This window comes from Bos mutus, chromosome 11 (assembly GCF_027580195.1).
Source record: "Bos mutus isolate GX-2022 chromosome 11, NWIPB_WYAK_1.1, whole genome shotgun sequence".
Lineage (NCBI taxonomy): Eukaryota > Metazoa > Chordata > Mammalia > Artiodactyla > Bovidae > Bos > Bos mutus.
The window spans coordinates 30,953,518-30,975,456 of record NC_091627.1 but is presented as its reverse complement, the minus strand read 5'-3'; positions in this window follow the sequence as shown (position 1 = coordinate 30,975,456).

Sequence of the window (21,939 nt, the reverse complement as noted above, 5' to 3'; positions counted from 1 at the left end):
TGTGAAATAGAGGCAAGATTGGGAAGGACTTTGAATGTAACCTGTTATGTTCAGTTCCTGAGGGTGTGTGTATTAAACTAACAAAAGACAGATTAATAGAGGAAAAGGCATATCATTTTTATTAATATTTATATGCATAGAAGTTCATAGAAAGATGCTAAACTCAAAGTGGTTAGACTTAGATGCTTATATACCATTTTAGCAACAGAAAGAGGGCTTGGGCTTCGAGGAACAATAAATTGTGGGGAAGTAACTAGGAAATACAGGAGGCAACTCATGGAAGATAAGGATTATTATAGTGAGGTCTGTTTATGCAAACTCATCTTAGTGTTGACTTTCGTCTCCAGCGATAAGAGTTTCTCTTCCCTTCCTGGTGCCGAGGAAAACACCTTCACAAAGGGAAATGTATGCCCTGTTTTTAGGCAGATAAGGGGAGGCCAGAGAACCCTCCCTACATCTGTTGATTCTCAGCTGCCTTACATTCACAATAATCCTTATTCCAAAGTGGCGTATTTGGGGGTAGCATATTCTGATCCCCTTCAAAAGCCACTCTTGAGAATTTGGGCTTTATTTTATCCGATGAGAGGTTTCAAGCCTTAAGCAACATGTTCATATCTGCGTGCTTGAGAACTCCTTCTGGATGCAGTGTGGGGAGGGATTGACAAGCGGAGACTCCCGGAAGCAGAGAGACCTGTCCCCATCTGGGTTCCAGCCCTGCGGGGAAGAGAAAGAAGGCTGCATTGGGATTCCTTCCCTTCTTTACGTCTCCCCGAAGGAAAGCTGGGATTTCAATTTTTATCCTCCCGCGCGGCTGCTGTTTGGAGGCCACCGCATCTGTGCAGGACTTATCGCAGCAGCTTGCCAAGATGCAGAACCCCAGGGAGCCTCTTGAGTTCTACAAAGCCCACCTGGGGAGCCAGCACACAATGATAGCCCCAAACCTCTTAAAGGATCTTAGCAGAGGCTGCACAGCAGAAGTGCCTCTGCCCCACGCACCGTGGCCTGGTCCTTGGCCGGTCTGTCTTGCTCAGTGCTGGCTGCTAGCCACATCCTTCATCCCTTTCTTTGCAAACATTGAAGTTCAGAGATCAGCTGCTTCTAGGTGACAGGCAAAGGAGGCTTCATCTTTCTAGTTCATTTTAGAAACACCCACATGAACCAGGGGAGGAGGAAGGAGGGCATCCCCTTATCTTCCTCTCTCAGCACAGACAGGCACAGAACGCCTCCCTGCTCACACCTGTGCAGCCTGGGAAGCCAGCCAGCCCTTCCCCATCCCACCCCCCCCCTTCCTGCTCAGGGCCTCTCCTCCCTCCTCCCTTGGTTCCTGGGAGATGAACAGCCCTGTTCAGATCTCCTTGGGCCAGTGGCTCCTTTCCCTGAGAGCCTTTCTCTCCAGACCTGGTATCATGGCTCAATGATGTTCCTCCAATAACGGGAAGGTAATTGATTGTTAAGTGAAAATATAAATTGTAATTGAATCCGTCACATTTCAGTTTTTCATTATCGTGTGACAAGTCTCTTAGAGCATTTGCAAGGACTGCCGGGACGGGGGAGGGGTAGAGACTGAGAAGAGGACAAGTGTCCTGTGTTCCCATCTCCCGCGTGGCAGGTGTACCTCACTGAATCTCTTGCACATGCGAGAGTGTGCGTGGGTGTGTATGCACCTCTGCACAGGGTCTAATGAAGCTGCGTTAAATGAGGTGAAATGCTTCCAGGCCCTTGGCTGGAATACGTAGGTCTGGTTCAAGCTGCAGATTTGTTTTTCTGGCTTCCTAGCGGATGTTTGGATTCTGATAAGCTCACACAGTCACAGGTATCATCCCAGACATGTTCACTGTTTTGATCTCATCTACTAGGAAGGAGGAAGTGTAACATGGTGGTTAAGAAGTGGGCTTGTGACCCAGGTTGCTTGGATTAGTCTAGTCATCCTTCCACTTCGTGCGTAGCCTTGGGTAAGTTACTAACTGATCTGTGTCTCTGTTTTCTCATCTGTAATATAAGGATCATAAGAAATAGTTCTGCTTAGGGTTATTGTGAGGATTAGAGAGGGTTAAGTAAAGCACTTAAAAAACACATGCTATGAAAGAGAATTAAGGAAAGAATATATGTATATATATATGTATATTGTTGTTGTTTAGTTGCTAAGTCATGTATGACTCTTCGCGATCCCAGGAGAGTACAGCCCGCCAGACTCCTCTGTCCCTAGGGTTTCCCAGGCAAGAATGCTGGAGTGGGTTGCCATTTCGTTGTCCAGGGGTCTTCCCAAGGCAGGGATTGAACCCATGTCTCCTGTGTCTCCTGCACTGGCAGGTGGATTCTTTACCATTGTGCCCCCATGGAAGCCCGTACATACATATATATGTTTGACTGAATCACATTGCTGTATACCTGAAACTAACTCGATATTGTAAATCAACTGGACTTCAAAAAAGAGGGAAAAATATACATGGTAAAAACTCAGTAATCATTAAAAATTACTAGTATTATTCTTTTTCTGAAACATTTGTGTTTGTATGAGTCTGGCTACCTAAAATACAGAGACGGGGGCCAAGCTCCCATGCTCCTGGTTTATTGGGAAGCAGGGAGCGTTAATCCCAGGTCAAGAGTGAGGGATAAAGAGAAGTGAGGCAGGGAAGGGAGGGGAGAAAATGCCAGGGGGCCTTTTGTGGGGACTCCAGTTTGCCCCATCTTCACAAAAACAGATTTCTCCAGGGGACCACATGGAATGACTACACTTGCGGAAAGTCAGTCGGGGTTAGAGACTGGGGTTGGGGCAGGAGGAAGGGGAGGACTTCATTTATGGATTCTTCCTAGCTCCTATCTCTGATTGCTTCAGGTTCACCCCGAAGCCAATGCCATGGGGCATTGTGTCCCTGGAATTTCTGGGCCAGGTTATGCAGCCCCTTCTGGCAGCGGTGGGGAATCAGGGCCTGTGTGTTTTCCCCATTCTAGGGCTGGATGCTGGAGCTCTGGAGCCTTCTATCCTGGGCAGTGAACAGGAGGTTGTACCAACCCCCATCCCCAACCACCCCCACACCAGCAGGTGTTTAGAATGCTGGGGAAATGGTGGCCAAGGTTCCCCACTGATCACGTAGCTGAGGCCTGGGGGATACGTGTGGCCCAGTGTCACTCAGGTCAACTCATACCCTCCTATGACCTTGTTTTGTTTTAAAATCTCATGTGAAGAAGCAATGCCCTGACTTCTTCCCTGAAAGGGAAGGTGCTGTCTGACTCCTTCAGAGACTGGAAACCCTATAAAGGCAATAGCTGCCCTAAGAATCTGATCTTATTCCCATCTAGTGCTGAAGGATCTACCACACACAGAGGCTCAATAAAGATGCTGTGTAATATCCCTCCATATTTTCATCCATTCATATTTTATTGATATTATTTACATAAAATAAAATGCATAAATCCTAGAAGTTCAATGTGACGAATTTTGACAATTGTATGGGCTTCTCAGGTGATGCTAGTGGTGAAGAATCTGCGGGCCAATGCAAGAGATGCAGGTTTGATCCCTGGGTCAGGAAGATCCCCTGGAGGAGGAAATGACAACCCACTCCAGGATTCTTGGCTGGGAAATCCCATAAACACAGGAGCCTGGCGGGCTGCAGTCCGTAGGGTTACAGAGAGTCACACAAGACTAAGCGACTGAGCACGCACAACAGTTGTATACACTTGTGTAATTGCCACTGAAACAACATGTAAAATATCTCTATGTTTCCAGAAACTTCCCTCATTCAAAGTAATTCCTATTATCCTGTTTTGAAGTTCACTTATCCTCTTTTCTACTTTGTCCAGTTTGCTTTAACCCTGTCAAATGAATTATTCACTTCTGATATTGTATTTCTTATTTATAGCATTTCCATTTTGTTCTCTTTTGTAATTTCCAACTCTCTAATAAAATCCCTCATCTTTTCACACATACTGCCTTTAGCATATTTATCATAGACTTTTTTTTCCCTGCGAGTTCCCTGTATGATAAATTCAATGTTTGGACCTTCTCTTATTCTGATTCCATTACTCTTTTTCTCTTTTGACCATGTGTCACATTTCCTTGCTTCTTTGTGTGTTTCTTTTTTTTTTTTTTTTTTACTGTGTGCCACATCAGATGTATGAAAAAGACTAACGTGGAAGAAGTAAATACACTTTACCTCTAGAAATGATAAAGCCCCAATCTTCTGTCAAGCTGGTAATTTGGAAAGATGAGTTAATCCAGTATGTTGAGCTGGGCCTGAGCTTTGTGGCGGCTTGGGTTAGATTCAGTTCTCTTCTAGCTTTAAATATTCAGAGTGTGTGCTCAAGACTGCCCTTTCAGCAGGGCCTGGGATCTGAACAGAGGTGAGATTAAAGAGATCTTTGAGCTTTATAGCTTCCTGGACAATGGAAGGCTCTGTTCTAATAGCCCACCTGCCAGTCTTTTTCCTGGAGACTTCTCTATTTCCTTCAGTGCTGCTTTGCCACTCTCCCCCCCGCACCCTTGTGTACCCTCACCCCTGCAGGTGTTTGGGATGCTTGGGAAATGGTGGCCAAGGTTCTGCACCAGGTAGGTGAGGCCTAGGGGATATGTGGGACCCACTTTCACTCAGATCAACTCATACCCTCTTATGACCTTGTTTTGCTTTAAAATCTCACATGAGGAAACAATGCCCTGACTCTTTCCCTGATTTTCTATTCCTCGGGAAGCTTCTCTCCATCCTGTTCCCCTGCTCCCAGCCTTTGGACGGCTGCTCCAGTGCATTCAGCACAGACCTTCAGAGCCTTGAAGGGTTGGCTCCTGGCTCCTCTGCCCGCCCGAGTCCCAGACTTCAGGGGCTGCACCCCGGCACCTACTATGAGCCCATGGGATCTCAGGGAGACTTTCTCAGCTCTCTTACAGTGGGTCCCTGTCTTGCAATTTGGGAAGGTCTCATATGCTGTGGGAGGGAGGCTCTCCATCAGGTCTCTGCCCTGCCCCCAGCCTTTAATATACCACACCCAGGAAAGGCTATGGGAAAGATAGGGGCAGGGGAGCTGAGTTGTTCTCTGGAAGGATTACCATGGGCTTTCTATCTCACCAGCTCACACAGACCATGGGAGATTTATGAACTGTTCGGCTGGTTTCTCTGTGCCTTTGTCTCTATTGAATTCCTCCTTTCCCACCTCTCCACCAAGGATGCCAGGCGCTCTGAGTCTCTACTCTCCAAGGAAGGGCTCATTGCTTTCTGGAATTTAATTCATTTAGGCTTATTGATATCCTCAGCTCTCTGATGAGTTTAAAAGCTATAATTTTACAGCTTATCTGGCTTCTTCTAAGGGTAACATGGAAGCGACACTCCCTTGTGACTTTCTGCTTTCGAAAGCAAACATCCATGTTTTATAGCTGTGCTCTCTGCAAGTCTTCACTGGGGGCAACAGCAAGTTTCATATCTGGACAGCCAAAGATTATTAGACTCCAACCAATGGCTGTTGTGTTCTTCTGACATCCGAAGACCCATCCATTTAGATGCAGACATCGACGCTCTTAAATAAAGCTTTTCACTTTTCCAGGTCACTGCCCCTAACATTTGGAAAGCAATATCGGGAAGCAATATTAATCTGAATGGGCTGATTTCTGTTAGGGGGGTTTAATAAAGTAAATATTTTCTCTGTGACTTTGAGCAGTGGTTTCAACCTTCTGCAGCACAATAGTGATCAGAGCCTCCCCGCCAACCCCTGCCCCACCCTCTGCTAGATCTAGGCCTGCTGCCTGGAGGCACAGGAGTCTCCCAAGGTAGACAAGCCATGCAGTTCCTCCTCTGCTTTCATTTTTCCTGTGATCAGGGAGGATTGCTCTGAATAATCCCTAGTATTCACCACCTACTAGACACAAAAACACCTTCTGCTCTGTCCTAGGTCTAATTTCTTCCGGAGGCTCAATCTGCCTTTGCTTTGGGTCTAGGGCTCTCCTCCTCCTCCTGGTACCTTGACATCCCAGAGCATCCCTTGTAAGGAATGCTGAGAAATCACTAGAGGCTGACAAGGAATCTTGGAGGGCAAAAGGGCTCAGTCAATTGGGAGGAGGTGGTGAGTGTGCACTTTGTCAAAAATCACAGCTATTGCAGAGAGTACTGCAGTTGCTGTAAATCCCTGGGCTCCAGTAGGTGGAAACAATGTAGGCATTGTTACAGTGCCAGAGCTAATGAGCCATTTTTTCCAAGCATGGTAATAATAAGTTTAATTAATGAAGATGGTTCTCCACACTCACAGGCGATCATACAACCTGATGCACTTGGGAGCCTGTGTGTCTAGGGGCAGGAAGGCTGGAGAGGCCCCTCTTTACACTTTCCTGCTCCATCAAGTGTCAAGGTCACTCTCTGTGACTTGGGTTTGGCCCGTGATGATGAAGCAGGGAAAGTTATCTCCAAGGCGTGTTTCTAGTGAAGGATAGAAACACTTTCTTTAGTAAAATATCTAAACAGATCTATCAGAGCTTGAAGTAGCACATTTCTCATAACTTTATTGTAAAATTGTAATAAAATAGTTGTTCTGGAACTCTTTGTGCAATATGATGAAGATCCTCGTGATATCAAGTGTGGACCCTGATTCCTAGGTCAATGTTACCACTAAATGTGGTGGTGGTCAGTGTTATTATCATACAAAGCAGCTTTGTAGATTTCAATCTCCTTCCATTGACTTTTTGAGAGTTCTTGAGGAAACCATCAAGCAAGTTTCTTTTTTCACAGCTCTAGTCTGCAGAGTCATACAGGATATTGCCCCTGGGTGTCTAATATGCGATTCAGATTTGACAACTTCAGTTACAGAACTCTTGATTTTTCTGTAAATCTCATGCCTCAATCCTCCTCATCCACCTCTTTTAAAGCCACAAATCTAAGCACCATCTTTGATGTTGTCTTTTAAAAATTCTCCATATTCAAATCATTGCAAATGTTATCGCCTTTACCTATAACACATATCTATCTATAATGTGAATGTATATGTGTGCACGCACATATGTGTATTTGCATTTATGTATGCATGTGTGTATATACATGTATGTTGCCTCTCTTCCACCTTCCCAACTAGCATGTGAGCTGCAGGAGACCAAATATCTTGATTATCACTTTTGTATCCTTTGTGATTAGTACACTCCAAATACCCGAATGAACCCTGAAAGAAAACATCTGAAATTTCAGTTGGAAATTAAATATTTTCCACTGAGAGGGTGCCAAACTCCAGAGAGGCAGGATTATTTATCGAATTTCACTGGAGAAACTAGTTCTTGGTAAAAACACATACTGATGAGATGCCTGGTAATGATAAAAATGATGGGTTCAATGTTCTTTAGAACAAGGTTGCCCACTGATGGCCTGAGGTCCAGATCTGGCCAGCATAATATTATAAAATTTTTGAATTAGTTGATAACATAAAATGAAATCAATTTTCTGTGTGTCTTGAAAGTCTGGGTTGTCTGTCAAGGTAGGACTTGGCATTCCTGTTCATCAAGACACTGATAAGACTGGGACTGAGAAGTGACTGCCCTTGAAACAGGATGCATGCTCTCCATGGCCACAGAAGTTTCTTTCTCAGCCCATTTCCCTCATTTGCACCACCTGCCTGGCCTCCGCAGGCCTCTGAGTTTGAGACCTTGTCCACTCTGGATTTCTACAAACTATCCTTCTGAGCAGGCATGTGGTGAGGACACTTCCCTAGTACCCTTCACTTATCACCAGCCTGGGACTGGCCTCCAGCCCTTAATGGACACAAGGAGATTTGAAGGCCAGTGCCTGGTCCCCATTTGGACCTGGTCATGTCATTCCACAACCCAGCATCTTCCTTGTTCTCTGGCTATTTCCCAGACATTTTAGTAAAAGCATAGTGAAGACAAGGTGAGTGCTTGTGTCAATCAGAGCCTCCACTCCTTTGGAAATGACTCAGAATTCAAGTCCTGCTGGAATTTGGACTGTAGGATCATCCGCCTAAAGACCATCTGTTGACTGAAGAAGACCTGATCTGAGTGTCATGCCCTTCTTGTCACCCATGATGGGAATGTGTTATCTTTCACTTCATCTTGAACAACACAGCACTCCTGTTAGTCAGAAGATTCTTTGGAGTCCAGTCCTTCATCTTCCTCGCACTTGTGCTGAGGAAGCTGTGGTCCTTCCAGGAAAGGAAAGAGCCTGCCTGGGTGAGAATCAGGGTGTCACTCATCCCGTGTTCTTGTTCCCTCTTATATGTGGCCAATTTTCTGGAGGGTTTTATATTTTTCAAGGATGGCAGGAGGTCAGGCTTCTGTGAGAAATTACTCCCTTAGATGAAGTTGTGAATCAGAATTTCTCTTAATATTTACACAACCAGGCAGCATCAGCGTGGAGTCCAGGAGATTTCCCCAGGGTTAGAAATGCCTAATCATTCTGTTATGTTGGTGGGTTATTTTTAAGTCACAGAAGAAATATCAATGACAGCACCACACTAGCACATGTGTGGCATAAACCTCCGGCTCAGACCTCTGCATTCCTCACGGTGATCACATCCCAGCAGTCTTCCCACTTATCCTATTGTTGTTTTAGGACCTTCCAATGATCAATAAGTTTAACTCCTGTCCCAGAGGGAGGCCCCAGTAATGAACAAAAGGCACTGGCTACAAAAGATGCCACTTTCCATGATCATAGGCAATTTGCTGGTTTTCTCAGAAGACAAGCTCAAGACAGTTTCACAAAATGTCTGCTTTCAGAATCACTAGCCATTGATTAAATTTTACTTTGGGAGAATTTTGCTTAAAACAAATAGCCGGGTGAATAACTGTTGTCCACCGGGCCATCGCACGATAGTATGGCCTGAGTCTACTTGCATCAGTCTCACTGCCGGCTCTTTGGATGGCAGAGCTGAGTGGAGACCCTTTACCTGTCCTGGGTGTCTGGTTTCTGTGACAGCTATGTGTTTTACCTCTGAGGTTCATCCTTTATGTTGATGTCTATTAGTGAATTCATAAATACAGCCTCAAGAATGCTACCTGTCCATTAGCTCTTGAACCATCATTACCATCCAGAATGGTAAATCCTTTGTAGGAGTCACCTTGGTTCAGCAGAGGAAAAAAAAAAATACTGATGTGCTTTCAAATGGTAGAAAAGTAGAGAGAGTTAGAGGGTTTTTCTTTTTCTTTTTTTTTTAATATAGCTGAATAGGATTTTAAGAAAGCAGAATTATAATGTGGAATGAAAAGAAAGCGAGAGGTTGGGTCAGAAACTGGGTTATCAGTATAATGCAGAAAGGGAAAATAAATGGTAATAGACTGCACACATGCCCTTCCTGCTAGATTAGAGACCAGGAGGGCGCTTGCTGAAAGCTGCCCATTGTGCGGCCGAACAGAACACAGGGTCTGGGCTATTATCCCCTCCTTGGCCCCTTGTGCCACAGATGGAGGCTCTTCGCTCTCTTATCGGGGCCGTGCATTCAGTCTCTGTAGCCTGATCTCTTCCTCACTCTTCTGCTCTTACAGAATGGATTGGTCTGCTGAAAGAGAGGGGCTAGAAGAGGGGCCGACTCTGGTGGGAAGGAGAGCACGTGAGAACAGTCAGCTCGGGAGGCCAGGTGCGAGCCAGGGTGGGCGAGAGGGAGAGGCGGCCCCGGGTGCCGTGCAGGGTCAGTAGCTGGGTTTTCCCTCCGCCCTGGATGTAGACGCCTGGAAAATGGCCTCGTGCCCTGGTGTTCAGGGGTGCCTGTGCTCCCAGCTGTTGAACAAGCAGCCTGATTCCCTCCCCTGGGGATGCTGAACATCCAGGCTGGCCTCGATGCCCACCTTTACCACTCCTTTCCCGGGAGACCCAGAGCTCTGCCCTGAAGCTGGCTGACCGGAGCTGCCAATTCAGCAGAGGTGAGCAGGGGCCGATGACAGGGGGCTGATGGGACTGGTTCTTTCCAAGGGCGCCTGCCTGGGAGGATGAAGGGGTCGGCCTCAGGGCTGACTCCAGGGCCAGGCTGGACCTGGCCCCAGCCTCCCCTCCTCACCCGCACAAAGGCCTGCGCCTGCCTTCACATTCAGATTCTCCTGCTCACCAGCTAGGGGGCCTCGGGAAATCTACTTAGCTTCCCTGCACTGTCGTTTTCTCATCTAGAAAATGGTACCTAATTGAGAGTGTTACTGAGAAGATGAAGTGAGCTAATTTGTGGAAAGGGCTTGGACCGATGAGTGGTTTAGAACAGCACCTGACACAGTTAGCTATTATTATTGCCACCACCATTAATATTGTCCTTTTATTCAGTATTACAATGGGAAAAGTGCCTGATTCTGGGAAAGATTGAGGGCAGGAGAAGAGGGCATCAGAGGATGAGACAGCTAGATGGCATCACCGACGCGATGGACACGAACTTGGACAAACTTCAGCGGCTGGTGAGGGACAGAGGGGCTTGGCAAACTCCACGGCATGGGGTCGCAGAGTCGGACATGACTGAGTGACTGAATAACAGTATCTTTAATATTACCCATCTTGATTATCAATATCTCTACTAACATTACATGATATTATTAGTCTAACATTCACATGCTATAATTTATAATATCTGTGTACCTATTTATATATGGCATCATTTGTGGGATTTTTGGTGAGTTACTTAGTGTCTCTGAGCCTCATTTTCTGTTCTGTGGAGTGAGGTTAACAAGTGGCATTGTTGGGAGGATAATGAGATAATGAATATAAATTACCCAGTACGGAGGCTGACACATTGAAGAAGTTCCGTAAATGGGAACTAGGGTTATTTTAACTCACCCATGTGAATATGTGTTGTGTGGACCTGCCTGCGTGCTGTTCGCATCCGGGTACTTAGGTTTTGGTCTGTTTGTGTTTTATGAGCGTTTGGAGGACGGCACATGTGTCTGTGGGCAGGTGCCTGAGGGCTGGTCTGGGGAGGCTTAATTGGCCAGGTCCTGTTCATGGCTCCCATGAACTTTTGAGCGCAGCTTCTGTCTCTCTTGGAGCAACTGGGCTGCCTGGTGTACTCTGAAGCCCAGAAATGCAGCTCTGGTTGAGCTAAGCGGCTTGAGTTAATCCTGACTTCCCTGGCTGGGCTGCATGAAACTCAGATCCAGACCCACACCTCCACCCAGCTCTGCTACAGGTTGGTGCCATGATTTCTAAGCTCTTATGCATCTCTGGTGTCTCTTGTCTTACTTTCCTTACCCCTGTGGACCCCAGAGACTCCGTCTCTTCCATTCTTCTAGAATAGAAGAATATGCCCCCAGGAAAGAGTGACTGCATGGTGTGTGCCACATGGTCATCTCATATCAATGACGTGTCCAGTCCTCAGAGCATCTCTGTGCTCTCCCTTTGTGGTGGAAGCTGAGTGTTAACTTAGAGGCAAGGGTCTGATCCAGCAGCCCAGGCCAGAGGGAGGAAGAGGTTGGCAAGAACCAAAGAAAGCAGCAAGAGAGAAGGACTCAGGATCCCCTTCTTTGCTGTGGTTCATGTGTCCTTATCTGAGTGAGGACCAGAGGAAACCACAGAAGGGGAGGGGGAGCTTCCCCAGGTCTGGGTGCTGTCCCCTTAATTATTAAGACAGTGGTGCCTTACCCCTGCAGGGTGCAGAGGTAAAGGGCCCTTTCTTGGTTATGCACATGCCTGTGTATAACCTTGGGGAACACCATTCGCATTCCTAGTCATCCTAAGTTTATAGCACCATTATGACCAGTTTTCCAGCAGATGGCCATAAAGTGTCTGGAGAAAGCAAGGTCTATTTCTTCTTCTGTAATGTGTGCAAGATCACCATGTTGGTTACTAAAGGGTCTGTGATTCTCCATCTCTTCTGCTGCCTCCATCTGTTCTCCAACCTTCCGTGTGTCCCCCTTGCAGGTCCCCAGCCACATTATCTTTCCTCCTCCCTCCTCCCCTACTCTTGATTTTACCCCTGAGATTTTCACTTAGTAATTGCAGGAATCAGGTACAATTAACAGCCAGGGGGTGGGTACACAGCTCAAATTAGCTATAATTGGTGCCCATCTCAATTTTCCTCCTGGGTTAGGTGGGCTGAGCCCCTTCCTTGATAGCTTACACTAGCAAGCCTCTCTTTTTGTTTCCTGGAGCCAGCGCTGCTTCCTGCCTGTCCAGTCTTGAGTGTCAGATATTCCTGGAGTTGAAGGACCTTAGTCTCCTCTCCCACATCCTCCTTATGTAGTACAGCATCTCTTACCCCTGACAACAGAGGAGAGGGTGGCGCTCTTAATGTGTAAGTCCTCTTGTTGGGTCGGTGGATCCAAACGTGTTGGAGGAGATTGGCTGATGGCAAGAGGAAGCACCAGCTTCTTTCTCTTTAGGACTTTGCCATTCATCTAGGCTCTGTGCTTAGTCACTCAGTCATGTCTGACTCTTTACAACTCCATAGACTGCAGCCTGCCAGGATCCTCTGTCCATGGAGATTCTCCAGGGAAGAATACTGGAGTGGGTTGCCATGCCCTCCTCCAGGGGATCCTCCCAACCCAGGGATCGAACCCAAGTCTCCTGCATTGCAGGCAGATTCTTTACCATCTGGGCCACCAGGGAAGCCCCGCCTAGACTCTACCCTTCTGATTCAAGGTAGTTCTTAACAAAGCCATGCCCAAAACAGAAAATATTTTTAGAATGGGCGACTTGAGTGCTGAGGGCAGAGGCTCCTGAGTTCTACTAGGTACTGTATGTAGTTCCTTTAGCCTCCAATGAAGAAAGTCATATTTTGGAAAGATCTTAGACTTGGAGGTAGAGTTTGAGTCCCAGTTCTGCAGCTTTCTACTCTTCCACCTTTGGTAGTGATATAAATTTTGAACCTCAACTTTTTACTCTGTAAAATGGGATAATAGTAGATACCTTGCTTACCGAGTTGGATTTTTTTTTTTGGACACTAAAGCTGGATTAAAGCATGAGAACGATTTTGAGGGCTGTGAAAATATTAGGTGAAAGATATTTACCTCCATGGCAGGACTCCTGAAACTACCCCTTCCCCTCATCTCAGGCAGTAACATCGCTGTGAGGCCCAGCAGTTTTGGACCAATGTCTCTGCCAAGGATAGATCAACACTTGTTACATTCGGGCATTCATTTCAGCACCCTTCTTTATTTCTCCAACATTTGGTAGTAAGCCCCTGCTAAACATCAAACTTTTCATGAAGAAACATGGTCAGCATGCAAAAATGAGGTCCACTGGAGAAACCCACCCACCAGTTGGGGCTGGCTGGACCAATGTGTGACCAGTGAAAAGATAAATTCAGTCTAAGGTTTTAGAATCTGTGCTTAATGTTGTAATACTGCATTTGGCAACTATGCCCCTTAAGTCCCCACTTCCCAGAACCAGCTAATTCTCACAGGCCAGGGCTCTGATGGGGGCGTGAGATTTGTGTGTTGCAGCCTCTGGCTGTCCTTCTCTGCTTTCCACTCCAGTTGGGTTCCCAGGACATGAATCTACAGATGTTCCTTTCTCAGACCAGAGTCCAACCCCAATGAAGCTGGACATCTCTTCTTGCCGCATGGGGCTCTGCATGGAGGCTGCCTCCAAAGGATGGAGTCCCTTGTCTGCTGAGAGGAGCCAGGGGCCAGAGCCCTTCATATGATGGCCTTGTTGCTGCTAAGTCACTTCAGTCGTGTCTGACTCTGTGCGATCCCATAGACAGGAGCCCACCAGGCTCCCCCGTCCCTGGGATTCTCCAGGCAAGAACACTGGAGTGGGTTGCCATTTCCTTCTCCAGTGCAGGAAAGTGAAAAGTGAAAGCGAAGTCGCTCAGTCATGTCCGACCCTCAGTAACCCCATGGACTGCAGCCTACCAGGCTCCTCCGTCCATGGGATTTTCCAGGCAAGAGTACTAGAGTGGGGTGCCATGATGGCCTTACGTGGGGGCAATTCAAGGATCTGCCCAAATCATTCTTCCCTTTGATTTTCCACGTGGTCACCTGCCATAACAAAACTGACTCTGACAAAAGAAATTCCTCAGCATTTTGAATACATTGATACATAGGTGAAACAAATCAGTGTGAATTTTCCCTACACTTTCAACACTTTGTTTCTGAATAATAATAAAAAAAGTCCCTGAAGCAAATACTATTTTGAGACTAATTTCTGGAGGCTCCTAGCAGGCAAATCACTCTTTTTCTTGCTGTGATGTTCTTTTTAGTCTTAAAAAGAAAAGACTTAGGGGAAGATGATGGCTTTTATTTTTTAAACACTGAGCAGGTGTCTCGAGGAGGAAGCCCTGAAAGCTTTGGTGGCTGCAGGGGACAGAGCAGGGGGAGACAGGCAGAGGGACCAGATGGAGATTTGGGCTGGAAATTAGAATACTCCAATTCAGCAGTTCCCAACCAGCCTTGCTATAGAACCATTTGAGAAGGATTTTTTAAACAACTATTTGGTAAGTTTTTTTTTAAATTTCTTTCTTTTTAAAGAACCAGTTCCCACAGCCTTCCCTAGGTAATTTTGATTTATATTGTCTGGCATAGGGTCCAGGAATCATGGTTAAAGACCCATTTTATACCTAGGGATCAGAATTACCATAGGAGAATTGGGGAAATTTATTTTTAAAAGCTGCCCACAGTGGTTCAGATGGAGACAAGGTCCCAGTACTCAGACATTTTCAAAAACAGCTGGCCATTTCAAAATGCTGCATCGTATTTGGGGGTGCCCCCTGTGATTAAGCACACTGGCACTCACTGGGGGCCTCCAGCAGGCATATGTGTAGGTGTGACAGGGAGCTTCTTGCTCACGGGTGGGAGGGGACTGACTGGGTGATCTCAAAGCCCACCTCTGACTTCGGATCAGCCACTGTGTTCTCCAGAGCTGTCTGCCTAATGTAAAGCCATGTTCAGATTCGTGTCCAATGTGAATGGAAGACATGGTTGGAAAGAAAGAGGCCATGGGGGAGTTGGCAGTGGTGGTAGGGGCTTCTTCAACCCGTGAGAGCCCCTCTTGTGTCCATCTCTATAAACTCTGGGAGTAAACTGTAGACTTTGCTTTGGCAATGATGTTTTACATAATCTTCCTGCATCAAGCACTTTGCATATCCCTCTCTGTGTATCCATTTTGCCCTCCATGAAGGCTCATCTCCCAATCTATCTTTGATGAAGCTTCCTTTTGCAACCATATCAGGTGTGGAGCTGGGTGGTGGAAAGAGAGGGAAATTAGCAGGCATCTCTGCAGAGCTAAGCCTGAGGACAGTATTGGCCCCAGGAGATGGTAGCTGGTCTTTGTCTGGGGTTCTGGATTTAGGCTAGTAGCCGGTGGTACTGGGACCTCTGGACACTCCGACGTGTATCCTCATCCCTGCTGGTCTTGGTAGAGTGTTCAGCTCTGATGATGACTAGCATGTCCCTGGGAGTGACCAAGGCTCCACCTGCATTAGGAGATGGGGTGGGAGGGGATGTTAATTTATCCTCAGGGATTGTATGTCATGAAAACAAACAACAAAACAAACCTTAAATCCAAAGAGTTAAGTTTGGGTCAGAGTTCTGCTCATTTTCAGTCATATGCCAGAGATCCTGGAGAAGTCAATGTTTTTGATCACTGGCCTTCTTAGCTGTAATATTTGAGTATTAATGCATAATCAATGCAAAGAAATAGAGGAAAACAACAGAATGGGAAAGACTAGAGATCTCTTAAAGAAAATTAGAGATACCAAGGGAACATATCCTGCAAAGATGGGCTCGATAAAGGACAGAAATGGTATGGACCTAACAGAAGCTGAAGATGTTAAGAAAAGGTGGCAAGAATACACAGAAAAACTGTACAAAAAAGATCTTCATGACCAAAATAATCACAATGGTGTGATCACTCACCTAGAGCCAGACGTTCTGGAATGTGAAGTCAAGTGGGCCTTAGAAAGCATCACTACGAACAAAGCTAGTGGAGGTTATGGAATTCCAGTGGAGCTGTTTCAAATCCTGAAAGATGATGCTGTGACAGTGCTGCACTCAATATGCCAGCAAATTTGGAAAACTCAGCAGTGGCCACAGGACTAGAAAAGGGCAGTTTTCTTTCCAATGCCAAAAAAGGCAATGCCAAAGAATGCTCAAACTACCACACAATTTCACTCATCTCACACACTAGTAAAGTAATGCTCAAAATTCTCCAAGCCAGGCTTCAGCAATACGTGAACAGTGAACTTCCTGATGTTCAAACTGGTTTTAGAAAAGGCAGAGGAACCAAAGATCAAATTGCCAACATCTGCTGGATCATGGAAGAAACAAGAGAGTTCCAGAAAAACATCTATTTCTGCTTTATTGACTATGCCAAAGCCTTTGACTGTGTGGGTCACAATAAACTGTGGAAAATTTTGAAAGAGATGGGAATACCAGACCACATGACCTGCCTCTTGAGAAACCTATATGCAGGTAAGGAAGCAACAGTTAGAACTGGACATGGAACAACAGACTGGTTCCAAATAGGAAAAGGATTATGTCAAGGCTGTATATTGTCACCCTGCTTATTTAACTTCTATGCAGAGTACATCATGAGAAACGCTGGACTGGAAGAAGCACAAGCTGGAATCAAGATTTCTGGGAGAAATATCAATAACCTCAGATATGCAGATGACACCACCCTTATGGCAGAAAGTGAAGAGGAACTGAAAAGCCTCTTGATGGAAGTGAAAGAGGAGAGTGAAAAAGTTGGCTTTCAACATTCAGAAAATGAAGATCATGGCATCTGGTCCCATCACTTCATGGGAAATAGATGGGGAAACAGTGGAAACAGTGTCAGAATTTATTTTGGGGGGCTCCAAAATCACTGCAGATGGTGATTGCAGCCATGAAATTAAAAGACGCTTACTCCTTGGAAGGAAAGTTATGACCACCCTAGATAGCATTTTCAAAAGCAGAGCCATTACTTTGCCAATAAAGGTCTGTCTAGTCAAGGCTATGGTTTTTCCAGTAGTCATGTATGGATGTGAGAATTGGATTGTGAAGAAAGCTGAATGCCAAAGAATTGATGCTTTTGAACTGTAGTGTTGGAGAAGACTCTTGAGAGTCCCTTGGACTGCAAGGAGATCCAACCAGTCCATTCTAAAGGAGATCAGTCCTGGGTGTTCTTTGGAAGGAATGATGCTAAAGCTGAAAGTCCAGTACTTTGGCCACCTCATGCGAAGAGTTGACTCATTGGAAAAGACTCTGATGCTGGGAGGGATTGGGGGCAGGAGGAGAAGGGGATGACAAAGGATGAGATGGCTGGATGGCATCACCAACTTGATGGGCGTGAGTTTGAGTGAACTCCAGGAGTTGGTGATAGACAGGGAGGCCTGGCGTGCTGTAATTCACGGGGTCGCAAAGAGTCGGACACAACTGAGCGACTGAACTGAACTGAACTGAACTGAATGCATAATCAGGTTGTCAAAAAGGATTAAGTAAGATTATGTCTTGTGCTGTGTAAATTATGTTATAGAAATGTGAAGAGCTGTTATTGTTATCTAAAACTCTAGTCTTGTGAGTCTTACAAAAAGCTCGCATCTGAGTCAAAAGGATTTTGTCCAATTTTTAGACCTTTATTTTTTAATTATTTTTTTTTGGAGTATAGTTGATTTGTCATGTTGTGTTCATTTCTGCTGTACAGCACAGTCAGCCAGTTATACATACCTACATATATATCAGTTCAGTTCAGTCGCTCAGTCGTGTCTGACTCTTTTCGACCCCATGAATCGCAGCACGCCAGGCCTCCCTGTCCATCACCAACTCACGGAGTTCACCCAGACTCACGTCCATTGAGTCAGTGATGCCATCCAGCCATCTCACCCTCTGTCGTCCCCTTCTCCTCCTGCCCCCAATCCCTCCCAGCATCAGAGTCTTTTCCAATGAGTCAACTCTTCGCATGAGGTGGCCAAAGTACTGGACTTTCAGCTTTAGCATCATTCCTTCCAAAGAACACCCAGGACTGATCTCCTTTAGAATGGACTGGTTGGATCTCCTTGCAGTCCAAGGGACTCTCAAGAGTCTTCTCCAACACCACAGTTCAAAAGCATCAGTTCTTTGGTGCTCAGCCTCTCACATCCGTACATGACCACAGGAAAAACCATAGCCTTGACTAGACGGACCTTTGTTGGCAGAGACATTACACACATACATATATACACTCTTTTTTAGATTCTGTTCCGATTAGGTCATTACAGAGTATTGAATAGAGTTCCCTGTGCTCTACAGTAAGTAGGTTCTTATTAATTATCTATTTTATATATAATTGTGTGTATATGTCAGTCTCAGTCTTCCAATTTACCCCCCTCACCCAGACCTTTAATTTTCAGGAAAAAAGCATTTTTCTGTTCTCCCAATGTGAGTCACATATATGGAACCCTTATTATGGGGTTTGGAGAGACCAAGAGGAACTAAATTAGGTTTATGCCTTTGTAAAGCTCATAGTATAATGAGTTCATTAAAAAAGGACTAAATTATCCTAAATTGCAATGCATAGTATGACAGAGAGGAATGCCTAGGTTCAGAGATTGGGCAGACAAAGAAGTGATGAGGATGCAGGCAGGAAGAGCTTCTTAATAAAACTGGTATTTGGGTCTTGGAGGAATTTTTCAGGAAGATATGCATGAATGAAGTGTTTAGTCATTTAACACTATATCTGGCATGTTCTAAATGACACTTTGTAGATACTCTGGGCCATTCAGTTATATTCCTCAGAAAAGTGTTGGCTGGACTGAAACTGTGAATTCTGTCTCCATTACTATAAGAGCAGCAAAGTTCTATGTTCTGTTCGTTCAGTCTCAGCTGGGTGGGTTCCTGTCTGTCTCACATATGTTTTGTCCAGGGGACAGCCAGAGATTTAGACAGGATTTACAAGCACAATATAGGGCTCCCCCACCTGGGCTTATTCCCTTTTAGATTACTGCCTCTGTTTCTCAACAACTGTAGGCACCATGAATTCTGTCCTCTGCCTCTGCAAGCTGGTAAGACAGTTGGATTTCTATCCAGTTCACTTGCTGTTCACTAGATGTTCACTTGCTGCTGACTGAATTCTGCCTTTATGTTAAAAAAAAATGTGAAAATGGAGAATTAACAGAGTGCATTTCTTTCTTCCAATTGCAGTCTCCTCTCTAGTTTCCTCTTGTTTTTGTCACTTGCATGTAGCTGTTTTAAAAATACTCTCCCCTGTTTATAGTTATTATCCACAGAAGGGCTGCTCTAATAGGAGATACCTGGTCATCACACTTAACAAGAGGGACAGGAATGCGACACAGAGAGAAGCCAGAGAATGACTCCAGAAACATGATATGGGCAAGTACATCATTCACTCTCATATTTATTTATCCAGCAAAAAATTTTTGAGCATCCACTGTGGGCAGAGCTCTTCTCCTGGCACAGGATAACATAATGTTGACTGTAGATACACATTCCATAGTCATAGATACATGCTGCATAGTCATTCAAGCTAAGAGAGATTATTCAGAATAAGTTGATTCAAGAAGAGATCTGAAAACAACTCCCCCTCCCCACACCCCACCCCAGGATTAGGCTTTTCAAAGGAGAAATAAAAATTGTCTACATTTTTGCTTTCCTGTATGATCTTCACTAGTCCAGATGGCTATTGACCACTTGAATTGTGATTAATCTGAAATGAAATGTGCCTTAAGCATAAAATGCACATCAGATCTCATTAAACTCAGTATGAAAAAAATGTAAAATATCTCATTAATACTTTTCCATAATGTACTCTTTTGGATATATTTGGTTACATAGATAAAATTATTATTACTTTCATCTGTTTCTTTTTACTTTTTGATATGTACGGTTCTGACACAAGCTGGGTGTCCCACACATTTAATTCAATTCTGACACTATCTGGATCTTTTTTGGGTGTTAGTTCTAAAAGGTCTTGTAGGTCTTCATAGAACCGTTCAACTTCAGCTTCTTCAGTGTTACTGGTTGGGGCATAGACTTGGATTACTGTGATATTGAATGGTTTGCCTTGGAAACGAACACAGATCATTCTGTTGTTTTTGAGATTGCATCCAAGTACTGCATTATGGACTCTTTTGTTGACCATGATGGCTACTCCATTTCTTCTGAGGGATTCCTGCCCGCAGTAGTAGATATAATGGTCATCTGAGTTAAATTCACCCATTCCAGTCCATTTGAGTTCGCTGATTCCTAGAATGTGGACATTCACTCTTGCCATCTCTTGTTTGACCACTTCCAATTTGCCTTGACTCTTGGACCTGACATTCCAGGTTCCTATGCAATATTGCTTTTTACAGCATCGGATCTTGCTTCTATCACCAGTCACATCCACAGCTTGGTATTGTTTTTGCTTTGGGTCCATCCCTTCATTCTTTCTGGAGTTATTTCTCCACTAATCTCCAGTAGCATATTGGGCACCTACTGACCTGGGGAGTTCCTCTTTCAGTATCCTATCATTTTGCCTTTTCATACTGTTCATGGGGTTCTCAAGGCAAGAATACTGAAGTGGTTTGCCATTCCCTTCTCCAGTGGACCACATTCTGTCAGATCTCTCCACCATGACCCTCCCGTCTTGGGTAGCCCCACGGGCATGGCTTAGTTTCATTGAGTTAGACAAGGCTGTGGTCCTAGTGTGATTGGATTGACTAGTTTCCTGTGAGTATGGTTTCAGTGTGTCTGCCCTCTTGCAACACCTATTGTCTTACTTGGGTTTCTCTTACCTTGGGCTTGGGGTATCTCTTCATGGCTGCTCCAGCAAAGTGCAGCTGCTACTCCTTACCTTGGACGAGGGGTATCTCCTCACCGCCGCCCTTCCTGACCTTCAACGTGGAATAGCTCTTCTAGGCCCTCCTGTGCTGGCGTAGCCACCGCTCCTTGGATGTGGGGTTGGTCCTCCCGGCGGCCCCTGGCCTCCAGTGTGGGGTAGCTCCTCCCCGCCAGCGCCCCTGGCCTCTGGCGTGGGGTCGCTCCTCCTGGCTGTCGCCCCTGATCTTGGACGCGGGGTAGCTCCTCTCGGCTGCCGCCCCTGACCTCGGACTTGGGTAGCTCTTCTCGGCCGTTCCTGCGCCGTAGCAGCCTGGCACTCTCGGCTGCTGCCCCTGACCTCGGACTTGGGGTAACTCCTCTTGGCCGCGCTAACGTGCGCCGGTCGCAGCCGCCTGCGCTTAAGCTATTTCAAATCCTGAAAGATGATGCTGTGAAAGTGCTGCACTCAATATGCCAGCAAATTTGGAAAACTCAGCAGTGGCCACAGGACTAGAAAAGGGCAGTTTTCATTCCAATCCCAAAGAAAGGCAATGCCAAAGAATGCTCAAACTACCACACAATTGCACTCATCTCACATGCTTGTAAAGTAATGCTCAAAATTTTCCAAGCCAGGCTTCAGCAATACGTGAACCGTGAACGTCCAGATGTTCAAGCTGGTTTTAGAAAAGGTAGAGGAACCAGAGATCAAATTACCAAAATCCTCTGGATCATGGAAAAAGCAAGAGAGTGCCAGAAAAACATCTATTTCTGCTTTATTGACTATGCCAAAGCCTTTGACTGTGTGGGTCACAATAAACTGTGGAAAATTCTGAAAGAGATGGGAATACCAGACCATATGACCTGCCTCTTGAGAAATCTGTATTCAGGTCAGGAAGCAACAGTTATAACTGGACGTGGAACAACAGACTGGTTCCAAATAGGAAAAGGAGTGTGTCAAGGCTGTATATTGTCACTCTGCTTATTTAACTTCTATGCAGAGTACATCATGAGAAACGCTGGGCTGGAAGAAGCACAAGCTGGAATCAAGATTGCCGGGAGAAATATCAATAACCTCAGATATGCAGATGACACCACCCTTATGGCAGAAAGTGAAGAGGAACTAAAAAGCCTCTTGATGAAAGAGAAAGTGGAGAGTGAAAAAGTTGGCTTAAAGCTCAACATTCAGAAAACGAAGATCATGGCATCTGGTCCCATTACTTCATGGGAAATAGATGGAGATACAGTGGAAACAGTGTCAGACTTTATTTTTTTGGGCTCCAAAATCACTGCAGATGGTGACTGCAGCCATGAAATTAAAAGACGCTTACTCCTTGGAA